The sequence below is a fragment of the Papilio polytes genome, unplaced genomic scaffold (genome assembly GCF_000836215.1).
Source record: "Papilio polytes unplaced genomic scaffold, Ppol_1.0 DF824325.1, whole genome shotgun sequence".
NCBI classification, from domain to species: domain Eukaryota; kingdom Metazoa; phylum Arthropoda; class Insecta; order Lepidoptera; family Papilionidae; genus Papilio; species Papilio polytes.
In genome coordinates this window covers 1,010,966-1,029,531 of record NW_013524879.1, presented here as the reverse complement: position 1 = coordinate 1,029,531, position 18,566 = coordinate 1,010,966, and the positions used below count along the sequence as shown (strand labels likewise).

General features: G+C 32.8%; 1 protein-coding gene across 1 annotated transcript in view; it reads left to right on the top strand.

Annotated features, from left to right (window-relative positions):
* Window positions 1-2,340: 2,340 nt before the first annotated feature.
* Window positions 2,341-18,566, top strand: part of LOC106099848 (protein amalgam-like) — a 120,610-nt gene continuing 104,384 nt past the window's right edge. Inside the window, exon 1 of the mRNA XM_013278530.1 lies at window positions 2,341-2,425. The gene's annotated coding sequence lies outside the window, so the exon portion shown is untranslated. The remainder of the gene's footprint in view (window positions 2,426-18,566) is intronic.

Below are 18,566 nucleotides of genomic sequence, written 5' to 3'. Positions count from 1 at the left end.
TTAGGGGCGTGCCGACCCTACAGCTGATATAAAAGCGACTACTACTTTCTACCACTGTTGAAAATTTGGTATAACCAAAAAAAGATGAACACCTATTAACATGGTAAATAGGTAAAAAGTCAAATTTCCAATTTACCCGACGTTCTTACGATGAATATGTGAAGTCAACCAACACGTGGGTAGGCGTAGTTGCTTTGTAGCTAATGATTATGATTGCTTATTTTAACACTCGATTCCTTAAATTTAGGGATCCCTAAAGCATAATTTAGGGGATTTCTAGAAACTCCTTTTTACCAACTTTATGCTTTTTATTTAGATCATTAAACTAAGGGACATCTATCATAGAAAACTTTAGGCGCTGGTTAGTGAAAAAGGCAATAAAAACGTTACAGTTGGCTAATTTACATTTTCTAGGTTACCCGTAAGGTCTAGGTTAGTATACACGTCTACATTTTCTGGGTTTCTTTTGAATGACTTTGTGTTGTATTTCGCAGCATTCATTTTTAACAATGTACTGTGGCAATGGCGAAATTTGAATGAAGATTGACAAGGCTTTATTTCGTATCAGTTTGACTTTGCTTGTTTTTTTTTAGGCTCATTTAAGAAGTTGGATAGTTCAAGTATGAATAAGTATTAAAATATGTAGTTACATGTTCGTTTCTATACTTTAATATAATAAAGCGTAAACACACACTTCTTTGTTACCTAAGATGTCAGCAATTACAGCATATTTTTGAATAATTCCTTTTTTAATAAAAAGCCCTACACTTACGTCACGCTTTAGGCTATATATTTTCACGCTATTAATCTTAGGCGGTAAATAAATTGGATAAAAACCCCAACGTGGGAAAGGGACCTAAACTACTAGCTGCCAACATTAAGGAAGCAAGGTTATTATATTTACGACATATTTTACGAGCAAATTTTCGATCAATATGACGAAAAAAATAGTAAAAGTTATTTGAGTAGCTAATATTCAAATTTGACAGGTTTGACGCGAGGTTTGTAAGCAAGAAAGTGACGTCATGAGGCGTTTTCGCGGTCTTTGGAGAAGTTGTTTTTAGTTAAGTGTTTTTGTAATGAAATGTTGCGTATATGATTTTATTATATTTTTTTTCATATTCAGATACGGTTTATCTACATAATAAAAGCAATTCCAAAAATTAGGAAACATCCCCATTTGACAAATGTGACCCAGATAGCTTCCATAACTTCATAAAAATAATACTAATGATAAACTACTAGTCGAAAAATTGGTGGCGATAGAAGAGTTGTCTATAAAATTTAAGCAAGAAGTAAGTACAGAAATTGAGAATTTCAAGAATGAAATAAATTATAATTTCTTGCGGATGAAGCCGCATGTAACAGCTAGTTTATTTATATATAACAGCTAGTCCTTTATATTTAAAGTCATGAAACTTTACTAAGATATATGATAAAACAAACAAGTAGAAGACAATAAAATCTATTAATCTTTGGAGCTGTGAAATCACCTAGAAGAAATAATTAAAATCAAATAGACTCTGTTCCTTTGGAATAAGGTTTTAAATGGAAGGTCAGTATAATTTAGCTTTAAGCTCTAATTCACTGAGTTTGTATGTGTGTGTGAAATGGAGCGTGTGTGTTATGGGGATAATGTTCCGGGTTAGTGATGTTCTATGGTGTTTTAGGAATTCGATTGTACGATGATTTTGAGCGTTTTTATCTTGGAATTTAAGTGAAAAGGGAATACGAAATAACGTTCAGCAGTAAACAGATAACTAGACTAGACTAATGATTGTGAAAGAATATTATTATGAATATCGAAAAAATTACAAAACAAAAAGGTAACAAATGAAACATTTTAAAACTTATAGAAAATCTTAATCGTGAAATTATAAAACTACGAGAATGTAATAAACTATAAAACTTTACTTTTTAAAGTGTTTTAATATGGAAAATTTTCTCTCTCTCCTAAGAGCATAAAGTTTTGCTACACTGACAGCAATGGAGATTTTTTATTTTTTTTATTTAATAACACAATGTAGCATAGATAAATATAATTTTAATTAACTATTGATTATACAAATAGTAATAAATCGAGAAGTTAACTAAATAAGTAAAACCTACGGTATTTTAATATTCTTGCGTAATATTTATATCAGTTAATTTGTTAGCGTAGTTACATAAATATTTTATATTGGATAGCTGAATTAATTAGATAATAATAGTAATAACAATAGTATAATAATAATAATAGTAATAGTGGAAAATATTACAATGTACAATAGATAAATAGATCGATAAAACTAACCTATCGACATCGCGTCCTTCACTACAAACGCACACAAGAAAGATGGAGCTTGTTCTGAAAGCGAAGCGTTCGAAAAAGTCGCCTCAGTAAGAGTTTTGGAGCACGACGGAACAGTCGCGTTTTAACCGCTCGGTACGTGCAAACGCATCAACTATTTTTACTTTTTTTTTTTATTACAAATGCGTTCCGTTTAAAAACATGCGTTGATATTTAATCTGGATTTTCTGACAGCAAGGAGTTTATATTTGTGTTTTTTTTTAATTTCGCGCTAGTCACGTGTTGTGTTTGATTTTCTTTATTTTGTGCTTGTGAAAAGTTTTTTTTTAATGAATAAGTGGTCAAGGATTATTTTAGATACAGCCTGGTGCATTCTGTGTCAGCGTGAGATATCTAATAATAAGATTTTATGCTGTCTACATTTTTGTTTTGTGTCTGAGCGGGTTTGTTGCGAAAACTTTAAATAGCTACACGGTGCGGTAAGGTATTTATTTTAGACAAGACGAGATGCATTCGAGTTGGAAAAGTCGACGCAAACTAAATATTCATGAAACTACACACAAATAGACGTATTTCTATATAAATGTAACTGTATCTTTCGAAAACCTTGCTAATGTCCTTAGGTTAAAGGTCTTGGGTACTTATTGGTACTCTGTCATGTTTTAAAGCCGAACCTACTTATGTTGAAAAGTTACTTAGGCTTTTTGGGAGAGTTTTCTTAAACAAAGCCAATATAGGTAAGCTAGGAGTAAGAATTCTACTGTAAATGTTTTGAAAAATTTGAAACTTTGAATTTCGAAAATCAAATCAATTCTTACTAATATCATAAATGTGAATGTTTAGATGGATGTTTGTTAGAGTTTGTAGCCTAAACTGTTGAACAGATTTCGATGAAATTTGGCACAAATGTAAAGATAGTCTGGAAGAGCACAGGCTATTCAGTTTTGTTTTTTTAATCTCACGGGAACGGAGTCGCTAGAGCTAGTTTAAAATGAAATTTAAAATGGATTGATGTAATAGAAAACGTATGTTTTTAATTCGTTTTTAATTACAATTACAAAGTTAAATACGGGGTCAAGTTTAGCAAAAACTGTTTGGTACGTAATTGTTTATGCAATTATTTAAATTTAACATACGTAGGTATCTATGTAGTGTTAATTATGTGGAATTGTTAATTATTCCACAGCCGCGTTGTGGAACAGTTTGTCCTCGGCGATATTTCCAAAATAATTCTCAAAGGCCAACACATCTGTAGTTCCTCTGGTGTTGCAGATGTGTGGGTGTCGTTGACTACCTTTATGTGCACGCCGCTCCTTTACCCCCTTTTATTATATAAAAAAAATTCAATACGCTTTACGAGTAAATTTTTTTTGTATCGCATTACACCTACAATCGCAATTATCGTAGGCCGTAATCTTTACATACGATAAAGTCTAACTGTCATTAGGTACAAGGTTGGTTCGCAATTTCATATAATCTGTGGAAGATTACGCGGCCTTTTTTTGTCTGTGCAAACTTATACCGGCAATAATGACAGGAATTTATATATTTTAGGTTATATTTTCCGATATAAATAGTAGAAAAGTATTTTTTATTTATTTGTTTTAAAATATAGAAAACTAGGTTGTAGCCTTATGTTTTCTTCCAAAGTATGCTCTATATCTGCCTACATCGAGATCCGTTCAGCAGTTTAGGCTACAAACTCTAACAAACATCTTTCTAAATTTTCACATATATAATACTAGCTGTCGCCCGCGACTCCGTCCCCGTGGAATTAAAAAAAAACAAAAGTAAGTAGCCTACATGTTCTTCCAGACTATCCTCTAGATATATACTAAATTTTATTGAAATCCGTTCAGCCGTTTAGGCTACAAACTCTAACAAACATCCATCCATCTAAACTTTTGCATTTATAATATTAGTATGATTAGTAAAATAGTAAGAATAATCCTGAGCTGTTTTAATTTTTGTTATTTATTTTAGTAGTAATAGTAATAATTTGTTTTTAAGGTGTTTCTTTGTAAAAACTATTTATTTATTCGCCGCGTGGATCCGTGGCTTATTTTACTTTCAAATTAGGACCGAGAGCCGCACATTATAAAGGAATTTGTATCCAGTTACTTCTAGTGACTAGTATAGGTAACTTTGACTTTTAAGAAACGGGATCTGTACAGAACAGTCATTTCCCTCTGACAAATAAAAATAAGTTCGGAAACTTGATTGTGTTCTCGTTTTGGGTGTATTTTTTGAGACATTGGTACAAAAAGGCTGAGATCCAAAGCGTTTTTCCGTCCCACATCAGATTTTCTGATAAAATCTACATTATACGAAAGAGCACATGTTTAAAAAAATTTGCTTTTTCATGTATATTCTAGATTTTATCAGGAAATCTGATGAAGGAAGGTCATCACTAGTGTTGTATCCCTAACTAATAAAAGTAGTCAAATCCCCGCTAGAAGTATGAATTTACTTCGTACAAAAGACGATCTTTGCCTAGTCCGTGTCTCTATAGTCAAGTGATACACTCGCGTGTGACGATTTCACGTATGTTTTTGACTGGAATATTAAAAAGGTGACTGTCAAATTTTTATATGACAGTGTTGCGTTGGAATTTACGAAGATGACGTCATCATACTTTCGATCCTGTCGCCATTGTTGCTCACACATACTTGAATAGAGAAAAGATCTTAAGTGATATAGTGTGTCTAAATAATTTAGATTAGTTTGATAAATGACGCATATGAAGTACCGAATTTAATTTATATGAAGTCAAATGCCATGCTTAATAGACAGGTATCATAGTGACGAAACAAACACACATAGCAAACAATTTTGAACTATCGATATTCGGTTTAAATAATTAACAAACTCAACTAAAATTAATATTTTCTTATTCATTAATTTAGAGGACAATTCTATTATTGATTATAGTGTAGAGAATTTAGCGATGACGGAAATAATAGCGAAATACGATTATTACATTTATTATAATTCGATTACGTACGGCTGTAGTAGTAATAAACATTTATTTACTCTCATTATTTGTTATGGTCATTATTAATTTGAGAAAACAGTGTTTTTTTTTATTTCATAAGTTATAACTAGCTATAAATCTATCTATTCCAACTTCTATAAGAATAAAAATCGAAAATCGATTCATGACTGATTTTATACAGCCTTCTAAATTTGAAATTAATTGTCAAACTAATCTAAATTATTTAGACAAACTATAACTAAGGTACAACTGTTGTGCGATTGTCGAGTGTTTCGCAGCCTTCAACTGTTTAGTTGCACAACTAAAAATCGAGTTCGCACCTCCATAAGCTTATAGGAATCAAAGCGCGATTAAACAGTTCTGCGATAGTTTACTTAAAGTCTTTCGCCCGCGACTTAGTTCGGGTGTAATTAAAAAGTGAGTAGCCTATATGTTCTTCCAGACTATCCTCTACATCTATGTCAAATTTCATCGAAATCCGTTCAGCAGTTTAGGGTACAAACCAACAAACATCCATCTAAACTTTCACATTTATAAGATGTATAGCATACTTTGTTTTAAAGCTTAATTGAAAAAAGTGTCCTTAAAAATGAAAAATCATAGTCACATTGTAAATTTACGTAGTAACAATTTTTGTTATCAAGGACAAATGCGTACGTGATCTAAAAATCATATCTATTGACAATATTCCGCTGTCAGTGATAAATCATAATAAATTTATTCCGGATTATTCTATTACAATTATTAAAAAACGATATTTGATAATCACAATGACATCCAATATTTAAAACGTTAAAAACGATTACCATTCACTTCCGTAATAAATTATTTATTAATAAATAGCTGTTGCCCGCGACTCCGTCCGCGTGGTATTAGAAAACATACGAACTATATTAATAACCCTCGGGAACCGGACATTTCTCAGGGATGAACTTGTCCCATGTGTACTCCAGACTTAGTTTTATATCTGTGTCAAATTTCAATAAGATATGTTGAACCGTTGCAGAATGATCGAGTAAACATTTAAAAACCAAAGTAATAAATCCCACGGGAACCGTAGCTACTCCTGGGATAAAAAGTATGTGTTATTTCAGACTATGCTCTAAACCTGTGCCAAAAGTCATGGAGATCTGTTCAGCCGTTTAGGCTACAAACGCTAACTAACATCCATCCATCTATCGTAACTTTCGCATAATAATATTTATATGATATGATTACGGCTATTTTCCCTTCAACTTTTTTAGGCCCTTTTCCCTTCGCAATGACGTGCTCTTCCATACATCTCTATGTGACGTCATATATCTCTCGTGTAGTTATACATCTCCCTTCTTAAGCGTATAAATAATTGAAAATAATAGATTAAAAAAATCGTATCGCTTTTGCCTTTAACGTCATATTAAAAAGTTAGAAAAAAAAGAGCGCAAACGTGAGAACGGCATGCGTTTTGTTTATGGAAATCGAATGCATATTTGCAAACTGCTAATTCGCTATTAGCATATCGATAACCGGTTTGCATAACTGTTGTAACCTTGACTTTGTGTTGCATAACTTTTTATAATCTGTCAGCCATAGATAACGGAGGAAATGAAAGTGATTTTTCTAGTGATTCTTTTGAAAATGTCGGGTAGTAATGTTTTAAACGCTTTTGGCTCTAATTATCTACTTTTTTTTCATATATTCGTGTAATGGAATACTTTACTTTTAGTGTTTAGGTCAACTAAATAATTGAATTAACGTAAGTTAACCTTCATTTTTTTAACTCTAACAGCCTTACAAATAAACGCAATTTAAAGTTAAATTTAGAAATAAACTGAGTATAAGCAAATGTAACTACAAATTTTGCTTATACTCAGTTTATTCCTAAGTTTAACTTTCTACCGCGTTTATTTTTACAGGTGTAGGATATCAGGTTCGTATTTTTAATTTAATTTTATTGTATTTTATTTATATTGGATATATAATTACGTAATTTAGTCTACAAACGGCGGAGCTTAACTTAACAAGGCAGGACGTCATTGGATTCACCTTGGAGATAAAACTTTATTGCCTTATTTACATTTGTATGGATGAAGTGATGTTATCCACTTGTGATTAAACTTAATGGATTTTATTCTGTAGAGACAATTACATCATAACATTGACATGAAGCTAGAGTCAGATGTTTTTATTTAAAACTAGCTGTTGCCCGCGATTTCGTCCACGCAATATTAAGATAAAAGTAACCATATGTCAGCTACCCTTCAGTGAAAGTCCGGTCGAGATCGGCCCAGCCTTTTCAGTGATTACCCGGAATTAACGCGACTTGCAGACAGACAGACAAAACTTTTTTAAATGCGATATTCGTAATCAGCAACGCAAATACATCTGACATTTTTCTTTTGATATTCGAAACAGACACTCCAATTTTATTATATGTATAGATTGTTTTTGATTATTATTTTCAGCCAGTGTCAGATATAATTAGTTGAGCGTACAAGTATTGTTTTTTACTGTTAGTATTGTTTTTTCTACGAAAACTACACTCTTTCTCTTGATTACTTACATATGCAACTATTCAATTTAGCCTAAGTTTCCTTCGTATTAAAATACTTAAATCTATTCAAATGTTTTATCACTTAATTTATTAGTAGCGTGAAGATTTTATTTTAGTTAAATTGTAACCTGACAATTTATTATTAACCTAATCTACTGTCAATATTACGGACGATTATGCAATTTAGGGCTTCCCTAACACACCCTTTTAAAATTCAAAGGTCACCCTTCACACCTTTATTTATCATCTTAAATAATGTACCTATTGTTTAGCACCCCTGATGCTTTTCGTTGTATTATATTTCAAGGTTGGCAACCACTGTCCCACGATATCATCAGCTGTCTGATGACAGTTTTTTAATAACGTTCCGTTCTATTACTTTTTAGAGTGGCGTTGCCGAAATGTATAATGTTACACAAATAAGTAACATTTACGATGTAATATTTTATCGTATTAGATGTTTAAAAGAATTTAAAAATTCTTACACACTATAGCTTAGTAATAACTTAAGTTTCTCAGTAATCTATACTTAGTAAAGTGTGTGGTTTAAGCACTTGACTTGTAATCTACAGGTCTTGGGTTCGATGCCATGTACCAAAGTGATTTTTGATTTTTCGAATTATCATATGTACATAATTTACCCGACGTTCTTACGGTGAAGGAAACCATTGTGATGCAACCTGCACATATCGGCGAAGAAATTCAAAGATATGTGTGAAGTCAACCAACCCGCAGTGCACCGTCGTTGACTGACTGGGCCTAGTCATCCTTTATAGACTCCGAGTCCCTCGGTGGGGACATATAGTGAGCTGGTGATGATGATAGATGCATTTCTGACTAAAGTATCGCACTGTGCGATTGTTTCAGCATTCAACTGTTTAGTTGCACAACTAAAAATCTAATAGGAATCAAAGCGACACTAAACAGTGCGATAGAACACGTGGTCGTCGCCTTAAACTATGGCAACTAGCAGCAAAAAGGAACTCATTCAAGCAGTTTCTGTCTAACAGAGTTGTCACGGTATGGAACAGGCTTCCGGATAGTGTAGTGACTCCAACAGTCAACGCTTTTAAAAATAGATTTGACAAACTTAAAATCTCCGAGCTATACAACAACGCAGCTAACTAGCTGCTAGTGTGTCACCCAAAAATATTTTTACTGATTAAGATATTTGGATTTGGCTCACGAATTTACCGCCATGTGGCGTATGAAATCGACTACCATTATTCCGTTAGTCGTTTCGGTACACGGGCTAATAGCGAAGAGCTTCGACCAACATTTCAAGAAGCTCTCGCTAGACAGTTGGTTGGGCCCCGATTCAAAAGGCGGTTATTTTAGAAACCGCACGATTAGTGAGGAGGTTCCTGTCTCTGCACTGACCACTGGCTGCTTGAGTCATCGGATTCCGCAGCCGGTGGTGCTCTATTTTTTATAGAATTTTATTTATTGTTTACATTTGTCAAATTATAATTAGCAAATGTCAAAATGACATGACGATGGCAACCTTGGTTTCTTGATGTTTGCAGCAACTTATGGTCTCTTTTCCACATTAGGGTCTTTATCCAAAACGTTTACTCCCTAAGTTTAATGTTGTGAAAATATATAGCCTAAAGCATGACGTAAGTGTATAGCTTTTTAATAAAAAAGTTTTATTAAAAATTGCTGTAATTGCTGACATCTTAGGCATCAAAGAAGTGTGTATTTACGCTTTATTATAATAGTATAGATAGAAAATAAGAAATAAAGATATATGGAATAGTTTAGTGTGACCGGAGTCTGAGAAAATATGAAATAACAATTTATTAATAGACAGTACATTACATAACCCATATAAGAGGAACACGTAAACAATCTTATCAATAAGCTTATGTTGAAATAAACGATAACGGTCATGCATCATATATTGACATCAAACACATGTTTTGCAATCAAGAGGCGTAAATACACCTACTTTAGGGATCCCTGACAATAATATTACTACTATTGCTTGCGACTTCACCCACGTGAATTCTATACTATTATAATAAAGCGTAAACACACACTTCTTTGCTGCTTAAGATGTCAGCAATTACATCATATTTTCGAATAACTCTCATTTTAATAAAAAGTCCTACACTTGCGTCACGCTTTAGGCTATATATATTTTCATGCTATTAAGCTTAGAGATAAATAAATTGGAAAAATACCTTCATGTGGAAAAGGGACCGTAAACTACAAGCTGCCAACATCAAGGAAGTAAGACTGCCTTAGTTCGTCATCATGTCATGTCGTTTTGACAATTGCAATTGGTAATTTGAAAAACATAAACAATAAAATAAATTTTCTTAATTACATGCGGATGAAGCCGCACGGGAACAGCTAGTGTTACAATAATTTAAAATCGGATCAGTAGTTTTCGAGTTATTTCAATATATACAAAAATACAAATCTTTCCTATTTAAAATATTATAGTATAAAGAGGAAAGAAAGGTATTTTGTATGCGTTGAAATAACTAAAAAACTACTGATCCGATTTCAAAAATTCTTTCACCATTGAAAAGTTATGTTACCAGTGTGAGTGTGTAATATAGGCTATATTTTTTTTATTGCACGCGGGCGTTGTCGCGAGCAACAGCCAGTTACTAATAATAAGATGCATCACTCGATAGCTTAAAACTAGCTATTTCCAAGTCTTAGGTGCCAATCATACTAATATTATAAATGCGAAAGTTTAGATGGATAGATGTTTGTTAGAGTTTGTAGCCTAAACTGCTGAACGGATCTCAATCAAATTTGGCATAGATGTAGAGGATAGTATTGAAGAACAAATAGGCTACTCAATTTTGTTTTTTTTTATCCCATGCAGACGGAGTCGCGGGTGAAAGCTAGTCAACTGTAATTATGTAGCTACGGTTTCCCTCTTCGATGTTTAAGCTTGTTATAATGTAAACTACAGTGCTCCTGAACTGGTTTCTTATCTTGCAATATTTAGCAACGAAGCATTAGTTATATTATCTGTTACGGTTGTGGTGACACGGTAATAGGGTTGCCAGGATAACCGGTTGACAGTGTCACGGCGAAATAACGTACTCGTAGAATAGTGTTTTATAAGCAGAATTTTGATGTTAAAAATAACAGATAGTTAATTAAATAACACACATATCTTACTAATATTGTAAATGCGATTTTTGGATGGATTTTAGTTAGAGTTTGTGCCTAAACTGCTGAACGGATCTCGATAAAATTAAGCATAGATGCAGAGAGTCTGAAAGAACACATAGGCTACTTACATTTGTTTTTTTTATAATTCCAAGCGGACGGAGTAGCGAGCTAAAGCTAGTTAACTATTAATTTTTTAGTTTTATTTGATAGTCATTTGTTTTGGTGTCTAAAATCGATTTTTAACAAGCACATGTAAAGCTAAATTAAATTATGGGGAAGAAACAGTCTATGTTTTTATAGGTGGCAACAAAATAAAAACCGGTATTATGCGGCAACCCTATCAACAGGTGGGTTATTTTTGTCGCGTTTGTAATAGGCTTACCGATTCATTAAATGTGCATACGTTTTAACCGGTTTTGGTAACCCATGCTTAGAACTTGAAACGTCGATCAGTCTTATAAAATTGCCGTAATATTATATTGAAAATGGCGGCGAAATTGCCTATCAGATCTAAGATTTGAATTTTCATTAAAGTGTCTTGAAAGTCAAGGTTTTGATTATCTTTATATTTTTAATCTGCCTTTGCCCACGACTTCATGCACGCTAATTTAAAAAATCTATACTGTTTAATATAATAAAGCGTAAACACATACTTCTTTGTTGCCTAAGATATCAGTAACCATGGCATATTTTTGTATAACTCTTTTTTTAATAAAAAGCCCTACACTTACGTCACGATTTAGGCTATATATTTTCATGTCATCAAACTTAGGGGGTAAATATTTTGGATAAAAACTCTAATGTGGGAAAGAGACCATAAGTAGCTACCAACATCAAGGAAGCAAGATTGCCAAGGTTTGTCATGTCATGTCATTTGAAATTTGCAATTGACAATTTGACACATGTAAACAGTACAGTGGAACAGCTAGTACTTAACAGTCTATGTGTTGTGTTACTATGTGGTACATTTGTGAAATTCAATCGATACACACATATATACTAAGAAGTCGCATTTTTATTAAGAAGTAAGCAATCTTATGTAGGTTTTGATGACATTTTACGTGTTATGTCTCAAAATGGCGGGAAATTATAATTACACTGGCAGTTGAGAAAAAAAAAATTCGACAAGAGAATTTTAATCGTTCGATTAAAAATGCGCGGTAACTTTTTTTGGTACATCCCTTGATTCGTCATAATTGTTTCTTTTTTTGGCAATGTGCTGATGTTTTTAAATAAAGCCAGTTTCATATACTATTTAAGGGTGGTGTTGAAATAATCTGTATTTAAAATATCTCATTTTGGAATCGCGACCTTTCCTCTTTGTCTCCGATTTAAGGCAAAGGCAACTTTATTATCTAGATGTATTGTTTTAAAGGTTATAGTGTTGCCATGAAATTAAAATTTATTTTTTATGTGACAATTGCCAGTTAATGAAGTGTTCGCTCGCGACTCCGTCTGCGTTGGATTTAAAAAAAAAAGTGAGTAGCCTATGTGTTCTTCCAGACTGTCGTCTACATCTATACCAAATTTCATCGAAATCCGTTCAGCAGTTTAGGCTACAAACTCTAACAAACATCCATCCATCTAAACTTTCGCATTTATAACATTAGTATGATTTATCACTTTTTAAATTACTTCATTGCTAACCCGTATTTAAACTTATAAATCTATCCCTTTAATATTTCCCACGCTGAATCGAATTTCGAATCGATTAAGACGCTTCTGTTGTTCAATATCGATTTTCAATCGATTCAAAATGTCGATCGTGACTGAATCTTTTTATAACGATTGATCATCAGTACCGGTAAATTGTTAAAAAAACAAAATTCGGAACTTGTTTGTGCCTACAATTTGTCTGTGGTGACAGTTACGATTTAGCACAATTTGAACCCAATCCTATTGTGTTAGGGTTAATTTTCGCATGTTACGTATTCGTACTTATTCTTCCAGTAAGATCAGGTTATGGTAATTTAGTTCGGTCACTGAATGAGGCCTGTGTACTTCGGACTTTCTTTCCAAAGTAAAAAAGACGCTCTTTATGTACTCAGAGAACATGTAATTTATTGGCCCTTCGATCTCTGTGGTATAGAATTTTTAAAATAGTATATTTTGAAACGGTTAGAATGCGTCCATATGTAACGGTACATTAACACTCTAAACACAACTGAAACTAAACTATCGCACAACTGTAGTCTCTCTTTCATTATGAGCTATAGAGGTGCCAATACGCGATTTTTAGTGCAACTAAACAGTTGAACAGCGAAACAATCGACAAACAGTTGTGCGATTTACTCAAAGGTTTGCGATTTATTCGTCTCCTGATCTCTATTAAATGGACAGGCTAAAAGGCGTGATATTCCTTACCTATTTTCAACATTTAGGCGCTGATATAATAAATTGCGTCGGAACGAAGAAAAAACTGTCGTTAGCAAAATAACCTCTTATACATTCCGCTTAGACATCAATGTTTAAGTTAGAAGAGAATGATTAACTAAAACTAACTTAAGTAACTTAACTAAACCTTAAAAAACTATAGACATCCATGAGTACTTCGGTGTTCCGTTTGTCTCTTCTCTTATAACTACAAAGTTTTTCTTTTTAAAATACAAGCGACCTACACTCTGTCATCTATAATGCAACCAGTGTTATTGTATTGTATTTCACAAAATATCCAATACTCTTATCTCGTACTTCAGCTAGCGTGGGTTGAATGACGCAAAAGCGATAGCTTATCGTATATTGAAGGTAACATAAGGTAACAAAGTTATAAACGATTAACTGTCGCCCGCAAATCAGCTTGCACGGAATTAAAAAACTGTTCTTTCGGACTATGCTCCACATCTATGTCTAACTAACTTGCCCGCGACTTAGTCCACGTAATATTAAGTATAAAAAAGCCTATAATATGCCCGTCTGTCAGCTACTCTTTAGTGTAAGTCCGGTCTGTTTCGGAGATTACCCGAAATAAACGCGGCTTGTGAGACAGACAATTTTTTTTTAATGGGATTTTCGTTTTCAGCAACGCAAATACATCAGAGACACTCCAATTTTATTATTTGTATAGTTTTCATTAAGATCCATAAGAAATACCATCCAAGAAACATCACTCTATTCGCATTTGTTAGTAAGATTGTACAATTTTCGTCTCTCTAGATGACGGGGCAGTCGTCATGGCAACGCCATTTTACTCAGACATTTCAAACGATTTACTCTGACACTAAATGACTTGTTACTTTTAAATCTCAATTCTTAGCGATGTGTTAACTTAACCTAAAAATCGAACAAAACACAATCGATTGCATGAAAATAAATTCGATAATGTTATGCGTTTACCTTTGACTCTATAGATTGGCCCACTAAATTTGATGAATGGTAAATGACAAAGAGCTGTTTATCAAGAAAGTCGCTCCAATAACCTCTAGTAATATTTCATAATGATTACGTCATATCGAAGTAATTATGTAATTGAAATTAATTAGGATTTCGCACAACGCGATCACTGTTATTGTAAGAGCGTCGGTGGCTCAGTTGTTTAAACACTTGACTTGATCTACAGGTCTTGGGTTCGAATCCCGCTGTACCAATGTGATTTTAGATTTTTCGAATTTTCATATGTACATAATTTACCCGACGTTCTTACGGTGAAGGAAAACATCGTGATGCCTGCACATATCGGCGATGAAATTCAAAGATATGTGTGAAGTCAACCAACCCGCAGTGCAGGTTGACTATGTCCTAGTCACCCCTTATTAGGGTAGGCTCCGAGCCCCTCGGTGGGGACGTATAGTGAGCTGGTGATGATGATCACTGTTACAATTTGTAGAGTACGTGTACGTTTGAGCTCTACAATTCTTTCATACATCATTTTTATATACCTCTAACGGTTTAGATAGCGTAAGCCTAGAATAGTTTAGTGAATTTTTAACGTCGACGTCCAGAAACACGCTGTTTATTAATAGTTCCCAAACATTAGTAATAATAAAATATAGTTTATTTTACGCAAAGATAAATTACCTTTCTGATGGTGAAAGAACTTTTAAAATCGGCCCAGTAGTTTTCGACTTATGAATCCATTAAATCTTTCCTCTTTATAATGTTTAAAATAATACAAAGTTTAGTTAGTTGGATGTTTGTTAGAGTTTGTAGCCTAAACGGCTGAACGGATTTCGATGAAATTTGGCATAGATGTAGAGGATAGTCTGGAAGAACACATAGGTTACTTACTTTTTTTTCTAATTCCACTTGGCAGTATAATTATAAATCTGAAATCTAAATTCAATAAAACAATTTACATAGTTTCCAATTTAAGATCGAATAACAAAATACTGTCACCATAAGAGTTTTGGTAATGTGTCGTGATAAATTTTCAATGTAATTGAGCCAAAAATGTAATATAATACAAATGGGTAGGAAATCAAATTCCCCCACTGTAACCCAAACCCATAACCTATCACTTTCTACTTATAGAAAGCGAAAATGTCAATATTTGTACATTTAACGAGCTCTTGGAATTCCACTGACCTATATTTGTTGACTAAATTGATATTTTTGTTGGTATGTCAGTTATATGTTGTCAACATTTTGTAGTCATATAAAAGAATTGAATCTAATATAACAACATGCAAACAGCTTTGACTAAACTATCGCATAACGGTTGTGCGATTGTCTATTGTTTAGCCAATTAAACTGTTAAATACAACTAAAAAGTAGTGTAACCTCCATATATCATATTATATTAGGCTTGTTGATTCACAAATCAAACCGAGACTAAACAGTTGTGCAATAGTTTAGTTTGAGGTGTGCGCATGCTCTATGAAAAACTAACTCGCTTTTATTCAGTAATTTCGCAAAGTTCCTTTGTTCAATGAATTTTGTAACTTGAAATTCGTTTGTTTTGCTTTTAATTCTTGAACTATCGTAAAACAGGTTTCGTATCTGTATAAATATTTATTTAAACCAACCGGTTCTAAATTCCATTCATATTTAGTTGCGTACAACCTATACATAACCTATAAAATAACAAAGATTAACGTATAATAGAGTCGATGTTCGAAACGTCATTTTGAAAACATCTCTGTGAGAATTTAACCTAACAAAATACCTTTTGTCTCTTGTAAGTATCATACTTATTACTATCTTAATTTTTATTTTAATATTGTAAATGCGAAAGTTTTGATTTATTTTGAAACATTTAGAGTTTGCAGTTAAAAATCTCTGAACGTATCATTAAAAGGCATAGATAAGATAGTCTAGAACTGTAGAAGAGCCCATATGTAACTTAATATTGTTGGTTTTTTAATTTAAGGTTATATTTACATACATAGTTAGGTTATAATATTGAGAATTCTCAGGTATATCTAAATGCGGTTACCAACTTCAATAGATTTTCTTACACTATTCACTAATAAATGTTATTTTTGACCGACTTCCCAAAAGGAGGTACTCAATTCGTCTGTATGTTTTTTATGTGTGTTACGGTATAACTCCGCCGCTAGTTGACCGATTTTGATAATTCTTTTTTTATCATTTGTTTGATTTTTAATGTCAAAGACTACGGCGTAGTTAAATAGTTTAGCTCAAAATCTCGTGACGTAATTTGGGATCTTTTTTCCCTTTTTAGCTATAAAACTATAAATATATGTTTTGAATGCAGTGTGTAGCATTAAAATTAACGGCCCATACAAAACTCCCCGATATCATAAATCTATTTATTGTCGAACAAAGATCCCCAGCAGTAAAGCCTATCAGACCCCACGGTAGATAAAATTAGTGAAGTATTGTTGATTGAAGAAATATTACGATTGGCAGAAACTTGTTCTGTGCCTTTGCGTTATATTTTTAAAAAGTTACAATGACGTTTTAACTTTGTAAGTAATTCAATTTTAAAGGAATATTTTATTATAATCATTGCTGATGATTGACTTAAAATCAAATTAAAAAAAAAATAGATTCATTAACGACTAGTTGTGCCTGTACGGCTTTATCCGAATGTAAAATAAAAACTTCATTTTATTGTTTACATTTGTCAAATTCTCAATTGCAAATGTCAAAATTACAGTTACCATAATAATCTTGCTTCCCTAATGTTGGCAGCTTGTAGCTTATGGCCCTTTTTCCATATATTAATATAGAAAATGTAATGTGTTTACATTTGGTATTACTGATCAAGCTATCTCTTTCTAACAGTACATCTAAAAGAGATATTTGATATGGTCTTCACCAATTATATTCAATTCACATCTTCCTGCATACTTCATCCAAATAAATCCTCAATTATGATCCCATTAAGGGCCAATGCCATACTTAGTAGTGTTACTTGATTAGACAAATAGTTGAGGGCTTAAGGTTACATTATATTAGGCTTGTTGCTCAACCAGTGTAATTTGGACCACCATTGGACCGTATCGACCTTGTATCAATAGTGTGGGATGTACTTTATTTAGTGTTGCCATGTTGGTAACATTTAGAAAATATTTTGAAGCTTGTAAGGATAAAGGTGGAAAGTTACAATTTATGTATTCCGTTTATAAAATAGATTTAATAATAGAAGCGTTTTTAATTAAAACAAACGGAATGTTATTTATTTATTATAGCATTTGGTAGTGAAATATAAAATTACAAACTAAAATTATTAACATCTAAAAAAAGTAACAACTTTTCACTCTTGTTCGCTGGCTTCTTTTTAACAATTGCTATCAAATTATACTAACTTTATACATAACCTCTTACTTGCCAGACATTCGGTAAACTACGATAAGGAAAATGTTTCGCAATTCCAACATTCTTATCGAATAGTTCTGGTTCGTTCGGGTCGAACTATCAATTTTATTAGCTACAAGCAATATTATCTGAGTGGGTTTCTTTGTAAGGGCTATTTGTAAAGATTGTAGAATGTGAGCTTCAGTTTGATTTAAATATTCAGTTTTTAATCTTTGATAGACCACCGACAATATTATGTTATGGTTTTTAATCTATGACAAAATTCAAATGTTTGACTTTTGACGTTCCGTTATTCATTAATCAACTTCAATTTCATGGTGTTTCTATGAAATACGTTTAATTTGACGCTTAATTTTCCGGATAATTCTTAAATAAAAGAAATCAATTCATTTCATTTACTTCCCCATTTATTTAATTTAAAAATGTCAAAATTCCCCGCCATTTTGTATCATAGACTAAAATGTCATCTGCGACCATTTCGTTTTCTCCGTCACACTGTTAGTACAGATTCTTAAAGTCGTTACATTACCAAAGATCAAAAGAACCACGGAAGGAAGCTGGGATAAGTCAATAAATTCTTGAGTTTATTTTTAAAACACCAGCCGTACCATAAGTACGCATTTCCTGGTTCGATAGATGGATTATTATAGAACGGGCACGTATGGTTTTTATTACTCTAATCAATACTGACCGAATAGTATAGTTTGTTTTGCAACTTTATGGCTATGCCTTTTATTACATAATGAAACCTATTTTTTTTGTATAATATATGATGGCAAACGAGCAAGCGGCCACCTGAATCCACCGAAATGGAAAGCGACCGCTGCCCATAAACATCCGCTATTGCAGATGCGTTGCCTACCCTTCATTAACGGAGAAGGAGACGC